Below are 16,285 nucleotides of genomic sequence, written 5' to 3'. Positions count from 1 at the left end.
AACACCCACGCTTTTTATGCGTGGAACTTGACAGACGACAGCATCAATTTCGCACTCATATTAAAGAACGGATTTTACATGGTGTTCATGTAAAGGTTATGGTTTACCCAGGGCCCGTATTCACCAAACAAGCCTTAGACTTAAGTCTAATAATACAGAATGATTATGTTACTTGGAATATTCGAATACATGTTTAATTCTGAGTCAAACTTTGCATCAACCACTATTCACATCATTATTCACGAAGATCGTTTTGTTTACGACAAAATTACCAGTGGTAGACTGTATAGACTCAAATGCTGAGCAAACTGCTCTTGGTTCCAAGTCTATTCTTTATTCTTAAGAATCGGTTGGTAAAAACAGACCCATCAGATGCGTACGAAGGGACTTCAAGCAGCAAATGTAAACACATAGCCATAGACAAACGAAATGTTTATAAACTGGAACTAACCGCGTAAATTGTGTGAAGGTTATTGTCTTCACAACTTACTCGCCATAAGTATTTAATAACTCACAATTTGCTTTCAACTTTTCTAAAGTAACTATTGTGTTTATCTATCTGTGGTAAACGCTTGTTTTAATGACCGACGTCATTTAAACATGATAAAAGCCAGTTTATCCCGCCCTTATAAGCATTCTCGGAACCGATTGGACGGTGAAAATCACAGATTTGCGACTAGAAAGTAACCTGATAATTTTTCGCATACCCGTAGCCATGGGGGGGGGGGGGGGGGGTTTGGGTTCGTTCGCACCCAACTTTTCTACGAGTAAAAACATGTTGTACTTTAAGTTGCACCCAACCTTATTCGACGCAAAAACGATGCAAAATTATTAACCTGGCACTCCAATCCGTATAAAATCGATATACATTTGTTACTAAATGATTGTTTTGTAACTTTTCTCATCGTTATTAATGTCTGTTAAAGCTTTAAATGTCATTGATATCATAACGTTATGATGAAGCCGACGTATGGTGGGTTTCAATGCCAGTCATCTAAATGGCTGGAAAAAAAAGATTAACTTGAATACATAATCTTATAAAAAAAGAAAGTACATTTTAGATGATTATTAACGGAATGTTATTATGGCTTCCGAAATTGACTAAAATGAAAGGACACGCTGTCGACTATTTCAAGATTAATGAGTCACTGGTCAATAAATTTGCATTATACCACGGTTTATAACAATTACACATAGTGCAATTTCGACAGACTGCGTTGTCTTTTTGTTATATCCCCGTACAACCATTTTCCGATCACCTAAAGGATTTTCCAGCAACAAATATCAGCTATGCTCAAGAGAGGAAATTTTGTTGTTGTATGGCAATAAAACAAATAATTTCTACAAAGTAATGTACCTTTTTTTAAGTTACCAACATTTAGTGGCATCTGTTCTGCTCCACATACAGAACTTTCAACAATGTTTTAATTATGCCAAACTTGACACTCGAAATACGTATAACTCTTAAACAGTTGCAATAAAGAATTCAAAACTGTATAATATATGATCAGGTAGACGTCCACGTTTAATGTACATTAACTGTGACAGATCTTGAAAATAATGTGCAAATAAGTCCTTTTTTTCTTCAACGTCCTAGTATACATTGCTAAGGACTTTGAGACATAGGGTCAGAAGTTTGATGTTATAGGGTCTTTTTGTTACATAATAAACTTAATTTACCTCGTCAATAGGTATGTGTAGGTCGAGGCTATCCTACTCCATTCCTTACAAACATTATGTGTAAGTAGCAATTGAATACTTGTGTGTTAGTACATAGCTAAATGGTTTGAAAGTTTATAAACAGGATGTAAGTTTGTAAGCGGTGTACAATGTATGCATGTATACATAGTAAATGAAAATCTTTGTTAAAGCACAGAAAAAAACAAGTAGCAACTATACTGTCTATATAACACAGGGATCTTTATACATAATATGGAGATTTATACTACACATATCATTGTTTTCTCTTGTAAATGGTAAAGAAAGTTTAGATTTGAAAAAAAGTGAAAACAACACCACAGTGTATAGTTGAAATAATTCATAGCACATCAATGTGAAGCAAGTACATTTTAAGTTATGGGTTCGTTGTATTAATATTCTTACCACTGACCAATTTGGAAATTGCGAGCCTTGGCAAGTGGTATGCTTTTTAATTTCCCATGCTAGTTAAAAACTCCTTTTTAGCCCTGGTACTGTAGGGATTTTACTATGTTTTTTACAAATTTAAAAAACATACCTTTTTATTTCAAGAAATAAAATATTAATGGGGGCCATTTTTTTCTGAACAAATTCCAAGTAGCACATCTTGGCAAGAAATGTTAGGCAAATTGATGTTGTTAAGAATCATTGAATGTTTGATATAGTTGATAATAGGTTAAATGTGTTCATATTCCCAGAAAATATGAGTTAAGGTTTCCTAATGTGTTTTTTACAAAAAGAAAATAGATTGTCGTCAACAATTTTCATTTTATATAACAGAGATTTTGTACCCAAAATTCTGTGTACAATTCTAGTTTGAAGCCATCGTATATATGTATCATTGGAGTTTTCAAAAACAAAGTTATGTGTAAACTTCCTATCATTATTCTCAAATATTTCATTCCATTTATTTTGACATGTAGGTGTTTCTTTATTAAATTTATATGTGCTATATATTGATTTATTTGGTTTTGCTTTAAAAACAATCACATTCAGATAGGAAGAGATACATACTCCAGTGGTGTTTGGCTTGTTAACAGAATCAAAACTTGACTTTTTAATTAAATCTGATACAGTTCTTTAAACTCCTTCATAGAATAAAAAAATAGCACTTTTCCAGTGTAATTCTCAATATCATTCTTGGTCTTGAACACTCCAGAGGTACATAACATGTCTCTTACAAGTTTAATTCCTCTTTCATACATGTTCTTATCATAAATGCAATTCATACCAATTTTAAAGTCGTCATTGTAAAAATAATGGCATGCTAAATACATCATCAAATGTACAAAGCTTAAATTTATTAACATAAATGCTATAGTAATTAGGAACATCTTTCCAAAATGTGTTATCTTTTAACAATTTTGTGCACATATGCATTACCCATATTTAACATTTTTTTAACATCAAACAATGAATAGACTAATACAAAGCATTTACCCGTACATAGTACAAGTTTCTTTATCCATTTTAGCTTCATACTTTTTTCAAATGAGTATATATCTATAATATTTAGCCCTCCCTCTTCATAAGGTTTGATAAGCACATTATGTTGGATTTTTAAAGGACCATCCCCAATAAAATTGTAAAAACAATTGTGTATTTGATTTAATACATGTAATCCTGGGCTGGGAAGACCAATAAATAAATGAGTGAAAAGGAAGAGTAACATGCATATAACTACAATTATCTTCCCTAATGGTGAGATTTTTCTCCTTTTCCAAACAATTATGATATTTTGTAACATTGTCAATTTGCTAGAATAATTATAATTAATCATTTTCTCTAGGTTGACATCAAATATGATACGTAGTTCTCTGAAATGGGTTGAACCCCACATTAGTTTGTATTTTGTTTTTATTGAGTGTGTACTATGTTTCTTCGAGCCTATCCACCTGAGTTTCGTTTTGTCATAGTTAATTTTTAGTCCAGATTCCAGGGCAAAGGTATGCAGTAGATCAAGTGCTGTATTAAGAGAACTTTCAAAACCGTCTAATAAAAGTGATGTGTCGACTGCAAATTTGGACATTTTGTATTCAATGTTTAACTTGTCAAGTACTGTTTTAAGTCTGTTTGCAATTGTGCCTGAAGCTATTTTGTAAACAACATTTAAGAGTGTTAATGGTCTAAGATTGTTAAAGAAGTGTCTTGGCCTATTTTGCTTTGGTATACATGTTATTATACCTTGTTTTTGAGTGATTGACATAGCTCCCGAAATAAAAACATAATTAAGACTCCTTAAAATGAAATACTTAAGGTCTTTCCACAAAACTTAAAAAAACAATATGTTGTGAAGCCATCTGAACCACGACTTTTTAAATGTTTACTATTTTTCAAGAGTATAGAATTCGTCCATTGTCAATATACCTTCTTATGCTCGAGCTTCATCGTTATACAATTTTGAACCGTGTATCAAATAAAGTTCATCAAATATAGCGTTACCACTCTCTTTTTTCACCTCTTGAGTATAAAGTCTTGTAATATCCGGCAGCTTCTGCTAAAATTTTGATCATATATATTTTGGCCATTATTGTTTATAATATAAGGTATTGTTTTGCTAGATGAGTGCTGTTTTCCAAATTGCAAAAGTATTTAGTGGGATTTTCGCCTTCATCAATCCATTTTGCTTTGGACCTTATGAAAGATCCTTTCATTTTGATATCACGGATATCAGAAAGTTCCTGCTGCAACAAATGAAGTTCTTCAATATTGTTTTCAGCAATATTTTTTTCTAGAATTTTATAATCAAATCTCCCCCGTCGTTCCTCTGTTTAGATCTGTATGATTAAAATGAGATAGTTTTGCCCCTGATTTCCATTAACAAGGTTTCTAAAAAAGCTGGTCTTTTATGGTAAACTGAATCTCACTTTCATCAATCGTGTTCAAAGAGTCAATATTATATACAGGCAGACAATATTGTTTTTTGATTTATCCAATGTTTATTTTCATACAATCGAGATATTCTTGATCATGTAACAGAGAGTTATTGAATTTCCAACGTCCTTTGCAATTGGTTGTTTCGCAGAATTTCAAATCTAATGTTATTGCTGAATGGTTAGATTTGTAGCTTGATTGTATATCAGATATTTTAATATTTTAGCTAGCGAGTAGGAAGAGATCCAGCCTACCTTGTTGAAGAGTGTTTGCTTTTCGCCAAGTGTATTGATTAATAGTTCATTCGTTAGTCTAAAACTATATATCAAGTTTCTATCATGCATTTCAAAAGATAACAATTATCTTTACTTTTTATTATTGTTAAGATCTAATTAAGAATCCAATACAAGATTAAAAGCTCCACAGATAATAAAGGTATCATTTCCTAAGTTGTCTATGTCAGAAAGTAATACGCTGTAGAAATTTGGTTGATCAGTGTTAGGTCCATACAAGGTACATAGCGTGAACCTTTTTGTATCAAATGCTATATTTAAAAGTAACAAGTTCCCAGACTGGTCTTTTGTAATTGCATGAATAGTAACTGGTATATTCTTTTGAAATAATATGCAGACACCTCTTGAGTTTGAACTACCATGGCTAAAATTACATTCACCATCCCACTGAGTATAAATTTGTATTTCTAAATATGGAGTGAATTGGCAATCTTGTAAACAATAGAAATGTGCTTTGATTTTAGTTAAAAAAATTAAATACATCATTACTTTTGTTACAATCATTTATTCCACGGCAGTTGTTAGAGCGTATTTTTAGATCTGTCATCAGTAAATAAAACTCATTATGTCCCTTTGATGTATTATACAAAAATGAACCCAATAATAAAAAATAAATAATCATGAAATAATGACATGTAATTTTTTATAGTTGTCATGCACATTTATAGACAATAATAGTTTGTTCAGTACACGTGTGTATTTGTATAGAACGTGAAACACATGAGCAAAGTACAACACAGTTTGCTGTTGTTGTTGCAGACATAATACTCAGTTTTAAATATGTATGGCAAATATTAAATTGTAAGACATAATAACATCTACAGTCAACATTAAATTGCTGTTTGTCATTGTAACAGCACAAAAGTTCAGGAGCACAATATGTATGTTTAATTGTTTAATAGGGTCTTTATGAAGCCTTAATTGTTATATGTTTCAGAAATTCGTTAAGAAAAAGATAACTACTTTGTTAAAAATAGTTTTAAAAAAGAAACCAGTTATATCATTTTATTTCTGTTCAGGCCACACTTAAAATATTGTTGGTTTGCCCTTTACCGACCCTAGATATTACAGTTGGGTAGGTAGGTAGGAAAATTATTTTATTTTATTTTAGAAATCATATTTCTAATACACTAATAGTCTTTGAATATTTATAACACTGGTATTAAAGCACTGTTGCAGTGTAAGAAGTCCTAGTTAGCTTAACCATATCTTGTTTGCTGTTTTCTTGCATATATTAATATCAAATGCATGCGTGTGTGTTATTATATCAAATACGTGTTCAATAAATGCTGTTAATTGCTCTGAATGTAAATAAAATATCTACAATAAGGAAAACATCAATACCACTTATTGTAACAAGATATTTATAAATTATGATATGCCAATGTAATTGTATCAACTATCATGCATGGGTTTTGGTTACTTCGGTTTGCAGTAAGTATAAAACTAATTAAAATCAGTTTTAACTTGAATGAATGAATGAACAGTAAAGCAAACCGTTTAAGAAGCTATAGAAATCATTTGACTGACTGTGACAACCAAATTTAAACAAAATAAATCGTTTCAATTTTTCATCTAAGTTCTAACTTCAGGTTAAAAGCGAAAGTAGATTAACATGTGCAAATATTTACTTCATTTGAAAACTGTTATCCATTCCAAACTGAAATCTTCCGTTAAATAATAATAAAAACAAAATGTTCAAAGCACAAGAGATGCTGTGCTTTTAATTTGTTTAGATCGTATTCACAATTGAACAGAAGTTTACATGTTGACCTTCATTGAAGATTAACACTGTCCGCCATTTTCATGATTTTGATTGTTTTGACAGGAAGCGAAAATCTCTTCTATTTCCTGTGCAAAACAAATTTAAAAACTCGTAAATTAATTTCTTTTTACTGAAAATAGTTATTAAATTTATTTTTAAACCATATGTGATATGAAACCATGCATGACATGTCTTTAAAAAAAATAATTTTGAAATCGGGACCACATGTACTTTATTGTTTTAAACAAAATGGCGGACTAAGTTGACAGTTTATAGACGCTTGCATAACTGCGCACCTCCTATTATTCCAAAATATTGACTACAGTATATGTCATTCACAACTGTTGATAATGACTCCTAACACTTCCCATATACATTTGGTTAAAAATCATATCTCGCAATATTGAACGCTTAATTATAACAACCAGTTTTGAAAAAAGGTCGCACATAAATCAACCTTTACAACAATAATTGCTGTGCAGACACCTTTTTTAAACAGAAGATTACTCCATGAGGTCGGATATTCATGTAAAAAATGTCTTTTAATGAGCAATACATCATTAAGTCCATATATAATTAAGAGCGGTGTTTGCACATATTCGTTATTGAACATATTCCTGTTAATTAAGCACAGTATATTTAAAGAACATACTTTTTTCTCGTCGATGATAGAAGCTTGTCACCGTTCGCCAACCAATTTCACTCCTCTGCACTTAACTTACTGCAAGATGGCTTAACTTGTCGAACGCTCGATTCGCACGTACACCACTTTGACGGTTGGGATTGGTGGAATGTTTAAGACTTCCTAGTCAAAGATCCTAGTAACAAGTGGGCTGCAAGCGAAATGAACAATACAGCCTTGTGCGTTCCGGCCGTTGAACCATTTACGTCCTTAGTCTTAGTTGAAATGACAAGTGATACTTGAAACAAATTGCGATTGCTATAAAGCGGCCCGTACATGTGTAGAAACCGCGCTCTATGAAACGGTTTTATTGAATGTGCGTGAAGTGTCGTCCCAGATTAGCTTGTGCGGTACCCTTCGTGTGTGTTTAAATGCCTGTAATTTAGTATGTGTTTGCATAGATTTTAACATAATTAATTTGTGATTACAGGTTTTCAAGTTATAATTTTAAACAAAAATTTGCACATTCATAATAATTTTCATTCTATTTGTCTTTATTGTAAAATATGTGTTTAAAAGCGGTTGCTGTTTAGTGTACATTAGCTTTTTTCACAAAATGAAATTGATATCTACCCATGGGTTTGTGTAGGTTTGTGTTCGAGAGTGCAGTAATTTTCATGGAATGAAAACTGGGTATAAGGATAATTTATAGAATGTAAAGAACTTAAAAAGCCGATTCAAATGAAAGTATATGCTAGATATTTTATACGGGTTCTAAGATATCACATTACACTGAAACATTTTACTATGAGTGCTTCAAACTTTCCATTCACTTGGTGACTTTTATTAAAATTTGTAAGCAAACAAATACAACACCATTTTCACAATTTAAGTAAAAAAAACGACGCGACTTTTCCCAATCTGAAAGGCCCCGGCCCTGTTCTCGAAATGGTGAAGAATAAAAAAACAAACATTTCTAACTTAGCCAAGTGACTCGCGGAAGTAAGTAAACGATGGACAATTTAAGAAACATATACTTCGTTAAAATGAAAGCAATTTAAAACATGTGTGTTCCCATACTGCTCGTCGGGTCCAAGAAATATATACAAATCATCCCGAAAAATTAAATGCTGCAAGCTATAGATCCCGCAATTACGTATTTGCTGAGTGTTCTTATGTCATTTGCGAGTTTTAATTTGGGTAAATACATTCATATTGATCTGTTCAGTACGACTAAAGTTATAGTCAAACATATACATTTTCGTGTAAATAGAAATAAGTGCGGATACTTTGTTAGCGGTGTAAGGGCCTCAGCAAAAATATATGTAAGTAAAAATAAATAGTTTGTACATGAAGAAACATCTGTTTGGACTCCGGACCATTTTAAAGGGACCTGTTCACGTTTTGATAAATTGAAAAAAAAAGAAACATCAAATGTTTCAGATTTGGATATGTTCGTTGTAGTTTTTATAAAGAAATCAGTAATACGAGAGTTGCCATCAAAATGAACAAAAGGAATTTTTCAAGTACATCCACGGTTTTCTCGAACCATTGTTGTGTAAGCAGATGTGTTAAATACTATACTTCAATGAACATGCAATTTGTCAATATTATTCAACATGCCTCATAAGAAAATTAGTGAAGCTGTGAAGGACATTGTTTTAGGCCTTTTGAGATGCAAATGCAGTTACAGTAGCATTCAAATGAACTAAAATGATGGACCATGCTATTTCTTTGGGAAGTATTCGGAATATTCGACATGACGCTACTGTATAGCGCAGAACAACGCCTGGTGGTCCTAAAAATTCAACTTCAAGTAGACGTCCATATAAGGTCAAGCCTGACGTCGTATGCAAAATTCGTCGGTGGATCTCTAAAATCAATCCGCCGATCCAGAGAAAAAAGGCATTGGACACAGGAATGTCCAAGGGAACAGTATACTACATCATTAGGCATGTTGTGAAAGCAAATTGACGGAAGAAGTTAAAGGCTCATCAGCTCAACATGGCACAGATTCAGAAGCGCAGGGCCAGGTCTTGGAAGCTATATATCTAAAGCTTAAATGTGGCAAGTGGAGAGATTTTGTTACATCTGACGAGTGATGTTTTATCTTGGTGGAAGTTATAGAAGAAGAAGAGTATGTTATGTCAGAATGGGAGAAAACGTTGGCGATAAACTGAAGTTTGTAAAACGTGATGCGTTTGCCCGTGGCTTTATGGCGTGTGCTGCTTTATCGTCCAGAGGTAAATCAGTGATCAGAATAATTCCCAAAGGGACCAAGGTAAACTCAGAATACTATATCAATAAAGTTCTGAAACAATTTATACGAAAGGATGTACCGAGACTCTTTCCGGAGGATAAACACGTCATGACTTTCCATCAGGACAGTGCATCTAGCAACAATTTTAAACACTGTTTTCTACAAAAAATATCAAAACATTAACACCCGAAGAATGGACTTAAGTCTCTAGATGCGGCCCAAATGGATTTTGGTATATGGGGATACTAAAACGACGCTTACAAAATCGACACGTAAACTCACTTTTTGGTCTAAAAATAGCTCTGAAGGACGAAAAGCGTAAATTGGAACAAACAACCATCAACTAGACGTTGAAATCTTGGCCAAAACGTTGCAGGATAATTTACAATTGCCATGAATCTCATATTGAGCATTTGTTGCAAAACAAATGTATTTAGATTATAAATTATTCATGTATTTTTGTTTTGTTCGTCATGAAATTGGGCACCTCTCGTACTGAACATTTATGATGCCCTTAAATATCCATTATATGCATCTTTTGGCGATTTAAAAACCTGAAATTTATAAAGAGTTACAAACGCGATACGATTGAATAATTTGGAAAGTTGAATTGATATCGTTATATTTTGTGACATTACGAGGATTGCTTATACAAAGTATAAAATATGCCATGAACTATATCAGCATGGATGAAGGAGTGGTTAAAGCGCTAGACGTTTACTCCAAATGTCAGTGGTTCGGGTCCAGGTAAGGATTTTTGTTTTATACTGGAGCTCTTGAGTTCCGATGTTTACATTTATCAATTTAAAGCATTTAATTACAAACTTCAAACCAGGTCAAAAATCAGTAAACAAGCCCCTTTAATATATACAGATTTATCATATCCGTTTTATGCGGCGGCTACTAAAAAACGGAAACCGTCGCTTGCTGAAACAATAACATTATTGTCCTTAATTCATGACTCACTGACTCACTGTTCTTTTTCCACGAATGGTGTATTTTTAGTTTGGTTTTGGAATAGTTTGCAGACGGATAAACTGCACGATGCTGAGTGTTTATATCGTTAATCAAAAACGTTTTCCTGCCAACAAGAAGTATCCATATTGCAAATTGCTAAAAGTTGGTATACACATGTTTTAATAAAACGTACTTAACCCACCGCGAACGACAACGAAATGATGGTCAGAACATTTATCATTATACTCAGTTATTTATGTGGTTAATTTGTAAATTCACACATTCATTAAAAATATAAGAAATTACTTGACGTACACATTATTACCTTTTTATAAATTATTCACTCGAAATGCATTCAAGTAAGAGCTTACAATAATTAATGAATCAAACTAACTTTATTGACTCGCGTCATGCGAAAATTGGTCTTATGCCATATGCGACCAGCGTAGCTTCAGACCTGCCTGCGCATTTGCGAAGTCTGGAAAGGCGATACCCAATCCGCTAATGAGACCACGAAACCTTAGGTGACATTATAGCGGACAGCGTAGATCTTGGCCGCCCGTAGTTAAAGCCGATGTTCGCATGTCCGTGAATATAACGAATACCCATATAACATAATCTAAAAACCACCAAGAATTGTCTAATGTCAGATATTGCTGACAGTCAGATCCTCGGACTTGCCTAATTTACAAAAAAGGCGTAAAAAAGTTGTTTGTTTTCACCAACCCAATTGCTTTAACGTCCCTACGTGTTTGTGCGAACCACACCCTGATTTTCGGTATTGCAATATTAGTTTTCGATCTTATTCACTAAAATAACTTTAACTTAAAAAAAACAACCGATCAACTTTACTTAACTGACTTCAAATTGACCAAAACCATATAAATATAATGTTAAATATAAAGTGGGAAGATTTCTTCATGTCATGGCATATTCTTATTAAGGGTAATCAATCGTAAAAGAAAAATTTAGAAAACAAAACTAACGTTTAGTCGACCTACCTACCATCATGTTTGGCTATGTTAGTGAAACTTTCTTTTGGACTAACTATACGAAAACTTTGTACTTATGTGCTCTATAACCCCTAGATAATCCAGCTTTCACCTGCCAACATTTTTTGCTTAATTGGTAATTGTAGGCTCAGGTACTACTTAAAAGTACCCCGGGTACTCTGAAGTATACTACCATGTACCCCGGATACGGAGAATACGCTTAAAGGCACCAGGCCATACTCCGGCGTACTTTTAAACATATTTCCACACTTATTAACACAGCATGGACATGGACCTATTTGTGTAGGTCCCTGGCATGAATATTTAATAAAGACATACGTGAAGAGCAATCTAAAGAACACACTTGGAACTATTTAAGTTTATTTAAGGCCTATTATTTTTCATGTTGAACATTTCAATCGTGAATTAAGATGTTATTAAGAAAAATTAATAAATAATTAAATCAGTTAAGTAAATATTCAGAACAGCACAAACAACGTTTATTTAAGGCAATAAACTTTGATTTAACATGAAAAACGTTATTTAAATAAAAAAATAAGAACGTTATAGACAAAAGTTGATATGTCCTTTTCAATAAAAAAAAGTATGACATGTCCTGACATCTTATACAGTTTTGCAAACGAATAACTCCGGTACGTGTTCATTTTAAATCACAAAATTCATTTCCGGCTAGATATTTTTGTATTAGCTTGAGAGCGATTTTTAAATAAAAGATTGCTAAAACCACTTTAGTTTTAGACTTAACTAGATACATTATTTTGATTAAAAAAACTATACCTGAAATCTTAGAGAGTCCCGCTAATAAATTTTTCCGGACCAATTTTTGAATCACAAATTTCATTTCGGCTATAGATGTGTATATTACCTTTAAAATGACACTTACAAGGGAAATATTAATAACGAAATGGTAACTGTTTAGACAAACAAAGATATGTACTATTCAATAAAAAAGCCATCCTCGGTCTTTAAGTACTGTTTATTGGAATAAAGGGGGTGAACACTATGATAACGTTGTAATCTGCCGAATTCTTCAGTACCGTTTTCAGTTGCGGGTGACGTAATAGCCAATATGGCGGCGGTCAATTTATAGATTCTGGGATTGTCTATTGGGGCATATGAAATTCCAACCATCGCAGCGACCTAGATCGGTCAGGGGCGATAAGAAAGGACAGGGATAACGTGCACGAATTAATATTGCAGTCGGCTCTTTTATGATCGGCGAATACGAAAATAAAAAAAATACGTTTTCAGAAATCGCAATAAAAATTTTTTGGGTCGGGGGGTAAAAAGTGGGTCGGTCGGTAAAGGGCAAACAAACTTAATTTTAATTTAGGCCTCAGTATTGATGCAGATTAAAGAAGACCCAGTTTTGTTAAACAGTGTTTGATGTACAAAACACTATTAGTACGTTTAGAGCAATATTATGCCTCTGGTACTATCCATAGTAGCAGACAAACATTTGTTTTGAAAAAAATAATACTTTTAATGTGCTTGATTTATGAATAATATAATTTTTGGAATCGTAAAATACACCAATTGTATTAAGATTCCAAGACATAATGATATCTTATACCGTTCTTATTCTTGATTTTACATTCTATAAATTTGTTGTTGCATATGTAAACAAAGTGTGTGCGCGCATACTAGTGTCAGATTAAACACCGTATAAAATAATATAGTTCCGTGACTGATTGAAAAAGATGGTTATTTAAAAATGGTAGTGCGGAATACATGTACGCAATATCATATTCATGTCGATCAGTAACTGAGCATGGTAAATGAAAGTGAAATTTCATATAAAATGGTCTATAATTTAAGTCTCAAAATACAGATAAAAATAAGGCAGAATGCAAGAATTTACATTTCATTTTCACAATTTCCTAGGGAGAGGACCTCCACCCCACCCCCGATTGCAGGAGGGGTCACCCCATTCGCAAATTCGTATCTCAATAACAATCGTTGATTGGAAAATTCGCACCCCACATTTTAAAACCCTAGCTACGGGCCTGTTTCGTGACGTTTCTGTGTCAGCACATATGACTCTGTAGTGTTGCTTGATTATTCGATATGTTTGTCATGCTATTTCATACATGTAGTAACAATATGACAATTTTTCAATATTAAATAACTAGACTGGATGTTTTAACTATATGTGTATCATGAAAAAAGAAAGGGAAGTAATGCATCCAATGTCCTCTATCTTAGACTAACATACCCCGCACATTGTAAAGTCCATAACGTAGGAATTATTCCCCATTATATTCGCATCGTATGCAAATGAAAGAGCAGCACTCGCATATCCCACAACTCATCTGAAATATATCATAATAATTATATGTAAGGTACAATGGACAACAAAACGTCAATTAACGATATTAAAATAACCTTATTCGTTCTTTTTCTGCATTCGGATATACCCATAAAATGATTGAACGGTTTTTAATTCAGACATATCAATAAATCAGGCACTTTATGATTAGTTTTACTTTGCCAGTGATTTCGTAATAAACTAATACATTGATCTTCATTTAAAGTCATTGATACCCATTTGAGTATTTTCGGACAGGTGAATTCGTTTAAGACGTAACTTGACCTAGGCATTGGGCTGTATGTATTTCAATGCGTATAACGGTAAACTATACTACAATGTTCTATTGTTATACTGGATTACCAAATTTCCTCTTTAAATAAATACAGCGATGGATTCGTAACTCAAAAAACAATTTCAGATAGATAGAACTCTGTAAATCATTCACACGATAAGAGAGCACATCAAAGAGGCAAAGGATGAACATGTTTTGCTTTTTACTTTACATTCACTGAATATAATACATGATACATGTAGGTCATGTGAAATATTACACTACAAACAACTTAATATATTATCCCGAAAGTTCGATTATGGAATACATTTATTATAGACAAATTAAGCACTTACAAACATTTACACAAAACAACTGTTATTGGTGCATGAATACATGATGGCTTGTAGTTAAACCTACACTTGCCTTAGAATAATTAAGTGGCTGCAATCTCTTTTCTTTTGTTGAGCACGTCCTTCTTTTCAAATATACATGGCAACTCCAAAATATGGTTTTCTGCGAACTGAAATTAGTAAGTGTTTGAATAATGGGAACACATTTTAGCGAAAGGCCGGTTATGATTTTCAGACAGTGGTTTAAATTGTGTACTAGTTGCTGAATAGTTGCTGGAATTTTGATGCATAGTATACATTTAAATTTCACATATTTTCCTTCGAACAAACAATTTCTACGAAAAACACCTAAGGTTTAAAATGTAAGTATGATCCTTGTTATCTTGAAATCGGTATTGTGTCGTCTATTTGAAATAAGGTTTGACATTTACTTTTTTCAAATTTTAAATAAACTTAGATTACAGCGATTTATCATCGTACTATCACTTATGTATATGCCACAGTTAAAACCATCAGTCTGTTTTGAATAAACTAGAACTTTCAGCCTCCAGTTCTTGTCGTTCAAGGTTCGTCCGAGAAAGTTTCTGAAGAAAGATAGGAAACATGAAATGAAACGACCATTTTTTTGTACGTTTAAACAAACAAAAAACAAAAATGTTTAATTTTCAGGTGAAAAAAAAGCCGGAAAAAAACTTTTGATTTAATGTTGTTTATTTTATCAGTTGATATTGTTCACTTCAGTACATTATTCAACTTACTTCCAATTGTGTAACAAGTGTTTTTGTTGGGAGGCTGTTTCTCCTATTGGGTTATAAAAGCACATTACTCTCTTTTTCGGCTCAATAACCTGTACAAATAAACTAGAGCTATCACTAAGAGTGATTCATACCCCCACCTTAAGCTTTAATTGAAAAGTTGATATATAATAGTAATGTGATTTCCAATTTGACTAAATGTTCACTGTCTATTTTCGATAGAACTCACTATGTTGCAGCTACACATTAAGTTTGATGGTTGCAGGTTGAAACACTTTCATAATATAGCCAATGTTGAAGCTGACGAAGTGACCTTGACCTTGAGATCTGAGAGTGTGTGGTGCTCAAATTCATGGAGATGCATCTATATATGAAGATTGAAGGTTGATAGTGAAAGCACTTTACCTGTAATCAAGAGTCAATGTTAAGTTTTTAATGAGAGAACACAGTGACTTTAACCTAGTGACCAAAAATGTAGTGTAATATGTAGACCTCTTTGAGGTGCATAAACATATATGAGGTATAAAGATTTTAAATGGAATCACTTGAAGTTTTCCATTAGAGGTCCAAGTGAACTTGACCTTTGACCTAGTGACCTAAAAATGATGCTGCATGTAAAACTAATAGCAGAGCATCAACGTATGAATTCTGATGGTTGTAGAATGACGCACTTTTATTTTAGAACCAATGATAAAGTTTGCTATAACATATTACCGTGACCTTGATCTTTCACCTAGGGACCCAAAAGAGGGTCTGACAACTCATGTAAAGATCACCAAGATGCATCTTAATAGGACGTTTGAAAGTCTTAGGTAGAAGGATTCCATTCTGGAACCAGTTTTAAAGTTTTCTATTTAGAGGTCACAGTGACCTTGACCTTTGACCTAGTGACCTGAAAGATAGTTGTCGTTTAAAACTCATTGACGGATATCTACATTTGAACTTTGAAAGTTTGTTTGTGTATAGGTTAAAAAATTATTAATGAAAATTAAATCGGGACGTACGGGCAAAAATCAGGAAGTACTGTCAAAGTGAAATTTACCTTTGGCCTACTGACCGGAAAGAGGGCGGGCGTGCAAAACTTATTAAGATGAATCTACATATGAACTTTGA

This window comes from Dreissena polymorpha, chromosome 6 (assembly GCF_020536995.1).
Source record: "Dreissena polymorpha isolate Duluth1 chromosome 6, UMN_Dpol_1.0, whole genome shotgun sequence".
In the NCBI taxonomy this organism is placed as follows: Eukaryota; Metazoa; Mollusca; class Bivalvia; order Myida; family Dreissenidae; genus Dreissena; species Dreissena polymorpha.
Note: the sequence above shows the minus strand (reverse complement) of the source record.